This window comes from Macrotis lagotis, chromosome 3, assembly GCF_037893015.1.
Source record: "Macrotis lagotis isolate mMagLag1 chromosome 3, bilby.v1.9.chrom.fasta, whole genome shotgun sequence".
NCBI lineage: Eukaryota > Metazoa > Chordata > Mammalia > Peramelemorphia > Peramelidae > Macrotis > Macrotis lagotis.
In genome coordinates this window covers 274,061,630-274,076,075 of record NC_133660.1, presented here as the reverse complement: position 1 = coordinate 274,076,075, position 14,446 = coordinate 274,061,630, and the positions used below count along the sequence as shown (strand labels likewise).

At 50.4% G+C, this 14,446-nt stretch overlaps 1 long non-coding RNA gene across 1 annotated transcript; it reads left to right on the top strand.

Moving 5' to 3' along the window:
• The first annotated feature begins 13 nt into the window (after positions 1–13).
• LOC141518581 (uncharacterized) lies at positions 14–5,517 on the top strand. The gene is made up of 2 exons (XR_012477230.1): positions 14–3,577; positions 4,735–5,517. It is a non-coding gene; the product is annotated as an uncharacterized LOC141518581 (long non-coding RNA).
• The last annotated feature ends 8,929 nt before the right edge of the window (positions 5,518–14,446 follow it).

Genomic DNA, 14,446 nt, shown 5'->3' with positions numbered 1-14,446 from the left:
CCGGACTCCGGGGCCCGGCCCGGGGCCGCCCGAGGTCACCCCGCGAGCTGCCGCGCCGCGTGGCCTCGGACCAGTCACTGCCCCCGCCCTTGTCCCCCCCGCAGCCCCCGGGGCCCGTCCCACGGGCACTCACGCAGGGCCACGGAGGCCGGGGCCCGGGACCAGCCCCGAACGTGCAAGCGCCGCCGGCCCTCAGAGCTTCCCTCCAGCGGGGGCAGAGGGTTCGCATAAACGTGGCCAGAAATTGTGGCTTTGTGTCAAGGCCTCTCAAAAGTGAGCGGGGGGGATGAGACCCGAGAGAAAAAAAGACCCACCAAGACCACGGGAGAGCCAGAGAGCGAAGAGAACCGGGACAGAGCCTCGGGAACACACCAGGGCTGTGGCTGGGTCAGGCCAGAGACCCTGAAGAAAGAGCCACAACAATCCAGGGGGTGGGCGCAGGCTGATCTCCAGTGCCAGAGGTGGCAGAGCCAGCCACATGGGGAGAACCGAGGAGGAGCAGGTTCCGTTGAGTGATGCCGTGGGTAGCCAGATGTGGCTGGCATCCCAGATGTGGGAGGGCCTGTTTGCAGCAGGGGAAGGGTGGGGAGATCAGGAGACACCGACACAAGGACAGGATAATTGAGGTAGCCCAGCTCCTCTGCCAGAGAAGGAAGGGGCCTAACACTGAAAATCAAGAAAGAGTCCTCATTAAGTGGCTTCCGTGTGGCAGGCCCCAGACTGGGGGGGGGCGGGGAAGGGGGAAAGGCAGGAGACAATCCCTGCCCTTCAGGAATCTAATTTAGGGATGACCACATTGGGGCTGAGCTACGGCAGGGGCATTGGAATGAAGAGGCAAGGTTCTAAACCAAGGAAGGGGGTTGTGGCTGGAACTTCTAGGAAGCCAAGAGGAGGGAGAGGGTCCAGGCATTGCAGGGGACAAAGACAGTACCCCCCCAGTACATACAGAGGGAGGAAAGGTGAGGCTCAAGAAAAGGAGCACGGGAGAAGAAGAGCTTGAAGCATCAAGCAGAAAACTTCCAGTTTAATCCTGGGGGGGAATAGAGAGCCCCAGAGTTTCTTAAGGGAAACGGGGTGGCCACATCACCAGACCTAGGCTTCAGCTATCAGGGCAGTTGGAATGGGGAGATACTAGAGGCAGGCAGGCCCCTTCAGCAGATAGTGCAGGAGGAAGGTGAGGCAGATGCATGCTTGCAGGGTGCTCATGTCATAGGGTGCCAGAAAAGGTCAAGGTGACAAAATGTGGAGATTTACTGGCTATGTGGAAGGAGTGCTGGGGCACCATGGAGGATGAGGCCCAGGGGATGGGGCCCCCAAGCTTTTGGACCCCCCAGGGAACAGGGGCATAGTGCTGTCCTCCTCATATGTAGAAGGACTTCAGTTCTTCATATTTCAGAAATATAGTGAGTCTGATGTGGGGCATATTGAATTTATGGTGTCTCCTGAACATCCAATTCAAGATGAATGAAAGGTGACTAGAGATGTGAGGCTGAAGGTCAGTAGAGAGGTTGAGGGATGGAGAAGTTGATTTGAGAATCCTCAGAGATGAACACTGAATCCCTGGGAGTTGGTGAGATCCCCAGTGGGCTGGTAGAAAGTAACCCAGGAATGAGCTCAGGGGGACATCCAGCAAGGAAACAGAGCCAGATCAGTGGCCCCAAAACCTAGAGAGCATCCAGGAGAAAAGGATGATCCATACTGTCAAATACTGAAGGATGGCAAAGGCCCTTAGGATTTGACAATTTAGAGATCATTAGTCGCTTTGGAGAAAACAGTGGAATCATGAGGCAGAAAACCAGAGAGCAGAGAGAGTGTCGTAGAGCACCTTCTCGGGTCTTTAAAGTTCACGTGCCAACAAAAGCCAGGAAATATATGGGATGGTGGCAGCCAGAGGACAGCAGAGTGGGGCCAGGCCTGCAGTTGGAAAGACCCATCTTCCTGAGTTCAAATCTGACCTTAGAAATATACTAGCTAGGTGACCCTGGGCAAGTCATTTTACCATGTTTTACTGTTTCCTCCTCTGGAAAACGAGTTGGAAAAGGAAATGGTGAACCACTCTAATTTCTGTACTCCAAATGGACTCATGAAGGATCAGACACAAAATGACTGAATAGTAACACATGGTATATGGTAGCTGTTGGGACAAATGAATCAAGTGAAGGATTTTGAGGATGGAAGAGACATGGACACAGTTATAGAGAGTAAGGGAGCAGCCCTTGGACAGGGAGAGACTGAAAATCAGAGACAGAGTAGGAAAGATAGAGGGGACAATATCCTGGAGAAGACATGATGGAAGGGTCTCACTTTGTGTCCACCCAGGGGTTTGCCTAGGTGAAAGGGAAGTGAAAAAAGAGGTCAGGAGAGGAGGAGAGAAGATGCTCTCAGCGAATGGCCTCAGTTTCTCCAGGCCAATATGAGTTGAGGTTTCAGCTGAGGGAGGGGGAGACATGGGAAATCTGGAAGAGCATCTGCAACTGGTGGGAGAATGAGTTGAAGAGGAAGTTTTAGAAGGATCTCCTCAACAAAGTGAAAAACCAGTAAGATTATGTAATCTAAACTACTTGCAGACCCAGTTGGGACAGTTTCATGATTTCCCTAGCTCATTGAACAGCACATGTGTGTGGAAACAATGGCAGCAGGTGGTGGGAGTGACCCAAGGCAAGGGCTTGACTGGGCAAGATGGGAGATTTCCTAGAAGGACAAAAGCTCCAGAGCAGAGGACAGGGTGAGGAAGTGAAGAGAGCAAAGAGAGCGTAGCCAGCACAAGGGAGCTGATGGCAGGGCTGGGAAGGTGTGGTGAGAAGGAAGAACAGAGCATGAGGCTGCCTGGGAAAGAACGGAGGAGGAGTCCAGGGATGGGAGACTGAGGTGAAAAGGGAGAACAGACTGTGAGACTGTCAGTCAAAAGCAGAGATGGAAAGGCAATCGATTGGGGTCAGAGAAGGGAGTTCAGAGTTTGTGAATGGGGAGTTTGTGGCTAAGACTTAATAGGTCAAGGGGAGTATAGGAGTAGGTCCGGAGATGAGCACATGGGAGGACTGGGACCTTTGGGTATTTAAGTCAGTAGAATTTTGATTGAGTAGTAAAGGAGGGGTTGAGGAAACTTCCAAGGAGGAGAGATTACAAAGTGACCATGAGGGCCGCATGAAGATTCCAGTTTCCCAGAAGACTAGTGAATCAGAGGGAGGGATTGGGAGTGCAGCCAGTACTGGAAAGGGGAACCAGGGAGGCTGCCATAAGGAAGGAGCCAGGTCTTAATGGCACCCTCCTGATGTCATTGGTTCCCTTCAGAACAGGAGACAAACAACAAGCCCTATCACCTCCAGAAGAAATTGTGAGAATTTTCAGGATCCTTGCTAGCTACTGCCCAGAAAAGTCAATGCAGAATGAAGACGGGTAAAATCCAGTGGTTTTTGTAAAAACAACTCGGAAGTTTACCTTATACGTGAAGCTTATTTTCTGAGACCTACGGAACCTCGGGGTTTCAGAAGCTCATCGTGGAAATGGCTGCCACACACAAAGTAAGAAGGGAGTATTTCTCCATGATAGACAAGGAAAATCATTAACTCTTTTGAAGGTCAGTGAATCAGATTACACATACGCTCAGAAATGTGTCCTCCTTACCTTGTTATTTTGTCTGAAAGAAGATGGCTATCTAATTCCTTCCTGATTGAATATTATTATGTCAGAAACCTATGTGGTTCTCACAAAGATAAGTAGCCAGGTTCCCCGATTTCTAGGCATCTCTTTTCTGTAGAAGCTGATGTTTTCTAAATTGGAATTAAAATATTTCTGATCTATGTTCTTGATGGAAAGCTGTTCTGTCAGCCTCTAACTGCAGTCTGGAAGTTTGGAATGTTCACCTCTGCCCTCTCTGCCTCTGGTTATATGAAGGGAGGCTCTTTCTGGGTGAGACAGCCTAATACCCCTCTAATTGCATCTGCACGGTTTACTGCAGAAGCTGTGTAAACAATGAGTTAAAGACCATCCTGGGAAGGCAGGAATCTGCTCTGGTTATCTAAATGACAACTTGAATAAATTCTTGTACCTATGACATTGTGGAAAGAAACTCCAATGTTTGATATGTCCATCTCATATCAATAACACATAAAACAGTGTCAGAAGAGGAGATGGTAGTCCTGGCTAATTGGATCTCTGTGAGTTCTGACATGGGACAGACCTCCTGGATGGGTTGGAGAATCAGAAAGTAAACAATGACACCTTTATGAACAAATGTGACCTGACTGGTTGACCACCAAAATGTTATGATCCTTTGTCAAAATGCTATAAATGTTGACCATTCAGTTAGTTGTTGTTGGATGCCCTCCACCCATGGCTTCTGGTAAGATCCTAGAAAATTCAACTCCATTTATAAAACTAATTTTGTTTTGTTTTAGCTAAAGGGAAAAAGTGGTTAACACTTCTTGTGACTTTAGAACAATTGACAATAGGAGAGATAGAAATTTCAAACTTCGAACTCTTAGTTACAGATTGAGAATTGAGACTTTGACCAGTTGGCATAGGCTGTAAACATGACCAACTTTGACATTTCATATCACCATACCTCCAGTAAGTCATGGGCATACTATGGATAAGATCAGGTGAGACAGGTAGCCAGGAAAAGGAGGTACTTAGGAAAAGCAGAGGAGCCTTTCCATCTCCTGATGGATGAGTGGGAGCCCTGAGGCCAGGCCAGATGCTTCTCAGTCCTTTGCCATCTTGATCTCCCAACAGGGATGTGAAGAAGCTGCAGGACAAAGAAGAGCAGCCTTCCCTTCACCTGCGGCACCGCTCCTTTTGAGAGCAGAGGAGTGGTGCCTGCCACTCCAGGATGACCATTCTCATACCTGATCATCTTCATTCCTTCACATCCCAGTGACTCTGAATTCATTCAAACTTCATTCCTCACTCCTATGTCCCTTAATTCTCTCTCCTCAGAGTTTCACTCGATCTCCGATCTCCACCCAGTCCTTCCAAAGTGCCCCCTGGAATTCTCATGTCATTGGTGTAACATCTCTCCAATATACCCCTTTTCCTCCTCTGACACCGTCAGCACCCTGCTGCAGGCCTTCACCCCCACAGGCCTGGACTATTGCTTAAGAGATGCTTATGGAATTCATAGCAGCTCTTTTTGTGGAGACAAAGAATTGGAAATTGAGGAGAAGCCCATCCGTTGGGGAATGGCTGAACAATCTGTGGTATGTGGGTGTGATGGAGCATTCTTGTGCTATAAGAAATCACGAATGGTCAAACTCTAAAGAATCATGGGGGGAAAAACCCCAAGAAGTGAGGGTGAGTGAAGGGAGCAGAAGCAAGACAACATTGTCCACATTAACAATATTGTGAGTTGATCAACTCTGATGGCTGCAGCTCCTCTCAGCGGTTCAGAGAGCCAGGACAGCCCTGGGAGGCCATGTGGACATTAGCTATCCACATCCAGAGGAAGAAAATAAAATAAAACAAAACCAAAAATAAAAACCCTACAGAAACTGAACGAATTAAAAAAAAAAAACAAAACCTCATGTTTTTCTTTCTTATCCCTTAGTCCTAGTTCCTCAAACAGAAAATGACTAATCTGTCAACACGTTAAACACAAATGTGTATGTTCAATACTCCCCAGACTGTGTGACTGAGGGGAGGGGAGGGGAGGGGAAGGGAGGGACAAAAAAAGAAAGAAATGCTCATTGATATTGGCTCTGATGGAAAAGCCAGGCAGAGGCTTCTGCTCTATCAGAGTCAGGGAGAAAGGAGATAATGGGGCCATGATGGAGGGTGTGAGCTAAGGAGGGGAGAAGAGAAGGCTTGGAATGGCTTGTAGGTTGAAAGATAGAGGGTAGATGATGGCCAGTGTGGGAAGTCTGCCTTGGGCATCCAAGAGGCTGTGCCCTTTGCTCTGTCATCCACCAGGCACCAACCCTTCCATTCCTATCACTGAGAAACAGGTTTTTGTGTGGAGCTGCTGCCAGGCTGGGGTTGCCCAGGTTCTGCTGCCAGCCTAATCCGGTTTAATCTTGCCATTGTTTGATGCCCCTTCCCAGCCCTTGCCTAGACCAGTGCCTCCCTTTTGGGAAAGGCCCTTGGTGGATTTTTGTGCCTATCTGAGCAGCCCAGACCACCCTCTGTCCTGATACCCCTGCCAGGCTTGGGTGTGTCTCTTATCCCAGGCTCACCAGTAGGAATAATTGAGGCTTGGGTCTGTGGGGCCCTCCTACCAGATGAAAGATAGAGGGGCAAGGGAGGCAGCTGTACTATCCCCAGGCAATAATGGGGAGCACTTTAATAAGTGTTTATCATCTTAAATTCTGAAACCCTTTCCTCCCTCCATCCTTCCCCAGCCCCCAGTGAAGCAAGTTGGAGCTGGGAGGGACCTCTGTGGTCCCTGTCTAGGTCTTGTCCAACCCTGTGGTTTGAGAGAAGAGGAAATGGGGCCCAGAGAGGGACAGGAGCCTGTGCAATATGCCCCAACCCTTCCTCTTACCCCAGGGGAGTTGGAAGCCTTGCCCTTCACCCTCCTCATTCCACAGCCCAAGGGCCCCTCTTCCCTCTCCCAGTTGGCAGGACAGGAGGGTCACGAGGAAGCCAAGCTTGGCCCAGCCTTGGGCACCAACTACCTCCTGGCCCTCCACCGTGCAAGGAAGGGAGCAAAGCTGCCTCTGCTTCAGTCAGCCAGCTAATACACCTTTATGAAGTGCCTACTGTTTGCCAGGGCACAAAAAGAGGCAGAGAACAGTCCTCCAGGACTTTCAGCCTAATGGGAGAACAGTATGCCAACAAATACCTACCAAGCAAGGCCTAGGCAGGTGATAAGGAAGAGAAGGAAAGCCCTGGCATTTCCAGGGGCCGGGTAAGCTTCCTGGAGAAGGCGGGATTGTCAGGCAATCACGGGCAAGCCTTGGTTTGAACAGGCTGCCCAGACCCAGCCTGGGGACCCCTCCCCTTCTCAGGGAAGGAACCTAGGTCCCAGAGGTTCATTCCCTGCCCGGCTCCCCATGACAGGTGAGGGGGATGGAGGACAGCTTCAGGGTGGGAGAAAAGGTCCCCATCCCACCATCCCATGGACCCCCAAGAGGCAGAGGACACAGGGGAAATGAGTGCCCGCCTGGATTTCCATTCTCATCTAGGAGACCATGTGTGTGGCTGTCACACATATCTCCATCCCTCTATGTGGATATAGAAATATCAACTTCATAGAAACACTGGGTGGTGTGCTTTACAGCTGACCGCATTTCAGTCCCACAGCAATCCTAGAAGGAGGGTACTATTATTATTATCCATATTTTACAGATGAGGAAACTGAGGCAGATAGAGGTGAACTGTCTTTCCCAGGTTTGCTTGGTAGGATTAGAACTCACATCTTCCTGATTCCAGGCCAACACTCTGCAGTTGTAGTTCAACCACTTCAGGAGAAGGAGGGGAGTGCAGAAACAATTCCTTTCCCCTGAAAGAATTATTCAGCCCACAGCAGAGCTTGAACCAGGACTTCCCTCCTGGGAGTGTGATTGGCAGCCCAAATCCAGGTCCACCAGCCTCCAAAAGACCCAACCTGAGGGAAGTCCAACCTTCTCTCTCCCTTGGCAGCTTCAGAGATGGGTTGGCAGCCCCCCAAGCTCTTCCAGCCTGGCCTCTGAGCTCTTCTCTCCATAATCCCTTGTCCTTATCTCTCAGGGGTACAGTCTGCAGCCCCCCACTTTCGTGCTCCTTCAGGACCTCTTGGTGAACTTTGGTGCTGCCTACCACCTTTTCCCTCTCTGGCTTCTTTTCTGCCTCCTCAGCCTTCCCCATCCCAGGGGGAGTGTCCCCCCAGCCCCTGTGCCCTGCCCCATTCTCTCCTGGTCACAAGGGTCTCCAGGCAGAGGAGCCCCTCCCACCCTCTTCTCCTCTTGTCTTCTCGTAGGGCCTCTGCTACCAGACTCTCTCTCCAACCCTTCTTAAGGCCTGGTAGGATCTGGTCACACCCCCTCTTTGGGAATCTCTTCTGGGGCCTCCAGACCAAAACCCAAGTCTTTTTAGCTTCTAGGAGTACCATAGTGTATAGATCCACCAGGCCCAGAGTCAGGAAGACTCATCTTCAAGAGTTCAAATCCAGCCTCAGACACTCACTAGCCATGTGACCCTGGGCATGTCACTTCACTCTGCCTCAGTTTCCTCATATGTGAAATGAGCTGAAAAAGGAACCCCCCCAGCATCTTTACAGAAAGCCCCAAATAAGGTCCTCAAGAATCAGATGTGACTGAAATGACTGGACAACAGCCACCCCGTTCACACGCCCTGCTTTGCCACCTCCATGCCAGATCCCCTGGCTCCTGCTCAGGCCAGCTACCAGCCTACCCAGGCCTGGGGATTGGCCCCAGTGTAGGGGCCCTCTGCTGCTGATCCAAGGGCCCCGATGCCCCTTTCCCAATGCCCACTGAGCCCATAAAATAGCTCAACCACCCAGACTGGATCCCTGGCAGCCTCCCTGCCAGGAGGCTTTCATGTGTCAGTGGGCAGCCCCAGAACAGAGGCCAAGGAGGTTGCGAGTATGGTCTATATCAAAGGAAAAGTTAGAATAAGCCACAAGAGTGGGAGCACCATGCCAACTCCCTCTCCCATGTAGGGGCCCGGGCCTGGGTCAGTGCTGGGGGAGCCTTATATAGATTCAGGAAACCTGCATCTGAGCTCTCTGAAAAGCTTAGGTTCGGGGTGGCTAGGTGGCACAGTGGATAGAGCACCGGCCCTGGAGTCAGGAGGACCTGAGTTCAAATGTAGCCTCAGACACTTCATAATTACCTAGCTGTGTGGCCTTGGGCCACTTAACCTCACTGCCTTGCAAAACCTAAAAAAAAAACCAAAAACTTAGGTTCTAGCTGACAACCAGGTCTTCCCAAAAGCTCTGAGGAAAGGTGTCAGTGGTTGCTAGGAATCAGGGACAGGGCAGCTATTTATTTCAAAAACCCAAAGAAATGCTAATGAAACAAATGGCTCACAGCCTTAAAATGGGATTCAGACTCTAAGTGAACTCTCTTCACTTCCAGAGAGGGGACAGATGGACTTGGAAAGCAGAAGGAAATAGAGTTGTCCCCCCTTCCTTTATCTTTCTTGCTTTTTTCTCCCCCTCAAGAACTTGGCAAATATAGAAATATCCTTTGCATGACTTCATCTGCACAATGGGTCTCATAGTTCTTATTCTCTCAGTGCGTAGGGAGAAGGGTGGAGGGAGAGAACTGGTCACTGAACACAAAACTACACCGAATTCCAAGACAAGACTTAGCCACTGAACTCATAACCCCTTCTGGCCTCTCCAGAGCCAGACTTCCCCCTTATCAGAAGGTGAGAGCCGCTGTACAGCCTGGCTCTGTCTGAAAGACTCCCAAGACCATTCAGGGTCTTCTAACAAAACCAAATGGGTCTTGGCACAGTCCCTCTGCTGGCCACCGTCTGCTCCGGGATAGTGTAGGGTCAACTCCTCCTCTGGCCCTCTTGCACTCACAAGGTCTCCCCCAGAACCACCCTTCCAAGAATACGAGAGCTGAACTGGGTCTTTCTCTTTCTTAACCAAGGCAGGACCCTGTGTCCTTGCTGCTCTCAAAGGGCAGGGGAGGACCGAGGAAGTGCACAGGGTTTGCCACATTGTGCCTCTTGTTGTTTCTGGGGGCTCTAGAGCTAGGTCATCCCCATGGTCAGAAGCAGGCCTAAAAGCTGGCTCTGAGCTCTCTCCACAAAATCTGCCAAAATGAAATTCCTAAAGTACAAGCCTGATCCTGCCAGTCCCCAGCTCCATAAACTGCAGTGGTTCCCTGTTGCCCACAGGTTACAAAATCAGATTCTCCATCTGGCGTTTGGAGCCCTTGACGACCTGACAAGACCACCCTTACCCAGCTCCTATGCCAACTTACTCTTCATAACTGGCTTTCTTTGTGTGCCTCACCTACAGCATCCCATCTCCAGCCCACACACCTTTGCCTAAGCTGTGCCCAGACCTGGAATACATTCCCTCCCCACCTCTGCCTCTTAGAATCTCAGGCTTGGACCTGGGGCCCACCCAGATTCCCTCCCTTTCTCCCTCTTCTTAACTCCTTTGCATTCATTTTGTATCTAGGCGGGCAGTGACCTACTACCCCATGATGGGCACTGGTCACTTCTGGGGTGAAGATTTGAGGAGCTCTTTGATCATTTGGTCTCCCTTCCTTCTTTCGGTCCAATTGCCTGGTGCATGGGGACTCCTGAGAAGGGGGACGGAGGTCCCTCGCTGGTCAGCATTTGTTGGGTCACCAGAATGGGTACTCTGAGGGGGAACCTAAGCCTGGCTGTCCTTTCTGCTTTGTTTCTCTCCCTGATTATAGATGACCAAACAGCGGTCACTGGAGATCAGCCTTTCAGAAATGGGTACTACAGGTTGACCCTTCAATGCTCATGAGGAGAGAAGGTGACCTCCAAAGAAGGGAAAAGCCCAAGGTCTCATTTGCCTTGTCAGAAGACATGGACATTGAAGGAATCATTTGAACAGTGCAAAACCAAGGTGCCTGTTCAACATTTCCCTGGAGTGTTCCCTGTGTCATTGTTTTAAGAAGAACCACCTGGCAGATTGCTCAAGGGCTTATGGGTCATTGCATCATGTTTCAAGTATTTTTCGATGAGCTTATGAATCTCAGTTTTGAGCATTTCCTTTGGGTGGAGGAAATAAATAACCAAATAAGGAAAAGAGCAGAGCAATCCAATTCATTTGTCTGCTGAGTTCCATTGTCCAAGAGTCTGTAGAGCTGTGAAGCTCGTGTCTGTTTAGAATGCTCAACTCTTTCCTTGGAATGGGCCAGTGTATGGTCTCTTTGAGGAGAGTGTCGGCCAGCCAGGCCACTTTCCCAACTTTGACCTGGACTTTGGTCCCTGAAGAGGCCACTGGAAATAAAGATGGGTTCAAACATCCCCATGTTCTCCCCTACCTGTCTGACAACCTTTCGCTCAGCACCTGGGGGTGATTTCCTTTGGGGAAGGGACAGGAATCACAATATTTTTTCCTGGATTTTGGCTATGACATTCCTTGCACTTTTCCTTTTGGGATTCTTTCAGATGGAGATCAGTGGATTCTGTTTCCCCTGATTGTAACAGATCTGGACAATTTAAAGTGTGAGTTCTTGAAATTCTGCATCCTGGCTTTTTTTGGGGGGGGATTGTAGTTTTTAGGAAGTCAAGTGATTGTTAAATAATCTCTTCTTGACCTGTTTTCCAGATCAGTTGTTTCTGACATTTGATGGTTGAATTTTCTTTTATCATTTCAAACTTTGGGGGATTTTTTCCCTAATCTTGATTTCTCAAGGATTCCTGGGACTAATGTCCTGGAAGGCTGTTACTTGGTTATTTCCTTATCTAGAGTTTGGATTCTCCTTCTGATTCTCTATTTAATCTTTTGCTTCATGTCTTCCAGGGATTCATAAAGTCTCCTATGTGTACTTCCATTCATCCATCTATCTATTTAATTTTTTCTTTGAGTCTGCTTGGGATGGCTATCAAGTTAGGTTCCCATCATTTTTATGTTGGATGTTATTTCTTATAGTTTCTTTTGTGCCTTTGTGTATTTGTTCATCTCTCTAGTTTTAGTTCCTGAGGTGGAACACTGTGCCAGAACAAGGCCTTGTGGGTGGGGTATCAGCCTCACTTAGTTTTTTGGTTTTAGTTTTTTGCAAGGCAATGGGATTAAGTGACTTGCCAAGGTCACACAGCTAGATAATTAGTAAGTGCCTGAGGCTAGATTTGAACTTAGATCCTCCTGACTCCAGGGCCATGCCCTATTCACCTCACCACCTAGCTGCCCCAACATCACTAGTTTTGCCCAGGTTCTCTGCATTCTGGGGCTTCCCTCCACCTACTGGAGTTTCACTCCCATGGATCTTTGATGTTTGGAGCATCCGGACTCTCTGGGATCTCAGAACAGGGACCTCATAGTTCCAGGGCCTGGACTGCTCCCCCTATCAATCAATCAATCAATCAATCAATAATTGTTTAAGAGTTTTCTTGTTCCAGGCAATGTGCTAAGCACTGAGGATGCAAAAAGAGGCAAAAGACAGTCCCTGCCCTGGACCAGCTTACAATAGAGACCAGAGGAGATAATGGCAGAAGGCTTCCTGGAGGAGGCGGGATTTTAAAGACTCAAAGACATGGGGGAGGTCAGTAGAAGTGGAGAAAGAAGAGTATTGCAAACCTGGGAGATGGACAAGGGATGGGAGGTCCTTGGTGAACAGCCAGGGGCCAGGCTCTCTGGTTTGTGTGGGACTTAGGTGGAAGAATAAGGGAAGGGCCTTAGTTATGAAAAACTTGGAAAGCCAAACAGAATTTTATCCTTGATCCTGGGGGGGGGAGAAGCCCAAGGAGTTTATGGAGTAGGAGGAGGCCTAGTGAAGCCTGGCCCTGGCCTGGAGGAAACTCACTGAATGGAGAAAGGGTTGGCACGAGGAGAAACTGAGGCAGGCAGCCTGGCTCCCCTTGCCCCCAGCACCTGCCAGTAGGTCAGGGTCACAGGATGAGAGGGTCCTCACAGGACAGGGTCAAGGTCAGAGCAGAGAAGGGGGAGCTGGGAGGGGCGCTGCAGAGGTGTAATCAACAAGGTGAGTTACCAGACAAGGGTGAACTTGAACCTGACCAGAGGCTCCACCAGTGAAGTCAATGAGGGGGGCTGCACTGGGTGCCCTGTTGAATGGGGAGGGGAGGAGTCCAGGATGATTCCTGGCTGGGAGTCTGGGGGCCTGGGGGGTCTGCATCTCTGGCATGGGGTTGCTGCCTGTCGCTGCCCGAGGCAGAGCCTCTGTGGTCCTTCATGGTGGCTTCCTCTGTGGACCTATTGCTGCCTTGTGCCAGGTCTCTTGGGACTCTGACCATCTCTGGTTATGCTGGGGGCTTCCTGGGCTGGGGTCCTGGCTGACCTCACTTACCTTCATGTTACCATGAGCTCCCTGCCATTCTCAGTCTGATGTGGACTTGAGGGCTTTGCTAGGCACCAGACTGGATTGATGCCAGTCCCCTCTTCCATTTTCTGGGCCTTCTGGGCCTCTGCGCTCCCTCTGCCCATCCCTTAAGTACCCCCCCCCATCAGCCCACCCCCTCTCCTTGTGGAAGCCGGGAGCAGAGGGACACCAAGCTCTCTGGCTTAACCTCTATCTTGATAACAGTTTCCTCCAAAATCCCCCCTAGAGGGCATCTGAGAACTGGTGGAAGACCCTTCCTTAGGGAGAGACCCTTCCAGTCTGGAACAGCTCTCTTTTGTAAGGAGTTGTCCCAATTTTAAGCCTAAATTTCATTGTTCAGTTATGTCATTCCTGTCAGACTTGTGACCCCATTTGGGATTTTCTGGGCAAAGACACTGAAGTGGTTTGCTATATCCTTCTCTAACTCATTTTCTGGATGAGGCAACTGAGGCAACAAGGGTAAAATGACTTGTTCAGGGTCACCCAGTTAGTAACTATCTGAAACTGGATTTGAACTCGGGTCTTCCTGATTCCAGGTCTGGCACTCTATCCAATGAGGCCTCTTTCCACCTTCCTTCTGTTGCTCCTGATGGCCACTCCATCTCTGGCCTCTGGGCCTTTTCTCTGGCCGCGCCTGGACCACCTTCCCTCATCTCTGCCTTCTGTAATGGGAGCACCTGCTCTTTGGGCGGTCTCCAGCTTATCGTGCTTATGGTCCTCTGCCTCATGAGACTGGGAGCTCTTGGAGGCAGGACAGGAAGTGGCTCGGGTGAGCTTGTGGTCCCCTCGGGCTCCCACCTCCTTTTCTGACCCAGGCCAGAGCTTAATAATTCTCCGCTGGGTGGCCGCATGGAGGAGTGGGGCAAATAATGATAATGAGGGGGAGGCGATATTATGATCCCCTTTTTACAGGTGGGGAAACTGAGGAAGCCTGCCATCAGGTGACTTGCCCGGGGTTCAGAAGCAGATTGGGAATCTCGGGTCCCCTGACTCCAGGTCCAGCGGCCCGGCCCCTGCGCCCCCTACTGGCCGTGCCACGAGGTGGCGACCCTGAAAAGTCCTGAGTCATGGAACTGGTTGGAGGCCGCCTGTGGGGGAGGGACGGTGGGCCCACCGAGGAAGCCCAGGAGGGCCGGAGGAGACAGCAGGAAAGGGGAGCTTTCCTTAAAGGAACAAATGAATGAGTAAATGAACGAATGAATGAATGAAATGAAAAAAGCATTGATTAAGGCCCCAGAAGGCTAAGTCCTGGGGCTGCAAATCAAAAAGTGACGCTTGCTTTATCTTTGAAGCAGCCAGGTGATGCGGTGGCAGAGCACCAGAGTAAGGAGGCTCTGGGTGCAAATTTGACCTCGGATACTTGGCACGGACTCTGTGACCTTGGGCGAGTCACTTTGCCCTGATGGCCTCCCCTCTGGGCCATCTCCCGTCGTCCTGGTTCCTATCTGGCCTCTGGACCCAGATGGCTCAGAGGAGAAAGTGAGGCTGGGGGCTTAGCACAGCCCCCCCAT